Raw genomic sequence first — 486 nt, forward strand, 5'->3', positions numbered from 1 at the left:
AAGGGCCAGGGTGGAGCAGGAGGCAGGGAGGACCAAGGTGGCGTTGTAGGCTCGGAGGAGCAAGGTGGAGCTGGGGGATCGGAAGACTGAGGCGGAGCCAGTGGGACTGAGGACCAAGATGGAGCCGTAGGGAAGGAGGTCCCCGGTGGAGCTGACAGATCGGAGGGATGAGGTGCAGCCAGAGGATCGGAGAGCCAAGGCGGAGCCAGGTGACCGACAGACCAAGGAGGAGCCGGAGGGACGAGGGACCCAGGCAAAGCCGACAGGCTGAAGGACCACAGTGGAGCTGAGGGAACGCAGAGCTGAGGCTTGGCATAAACATCTACAATCATATTCAATACTTGATTCAATACACTTCAATACGTAAACTAAACTGAACATGGACTTGGCTTGGCTTGGCTTGGCTTGGCTTGGCTTGGCTTGGCTTGGCTTGGCTTGACTTGGCTTGACTTGGCTTGACTTGGCTTGGCATAAACGTGGCTTGGC

The sequence above is a fragment of the Myxocyprinus asiaticus genome, chromosome 9 (genome assembly GCF_019703515.2).
Source record: "Myxocyprinus asiaticus isolate MX2 ecotype Aquarium Trade chromosome 9, UBuf_Myxa_2, whole genome shotgun sequence".
NCBI lineage: Eukaryota > Metazoa > Chordata > Actinopteri > Cypriniformes > Catostomidae > Myxocyprinus > Myxocyprinus asiaticus.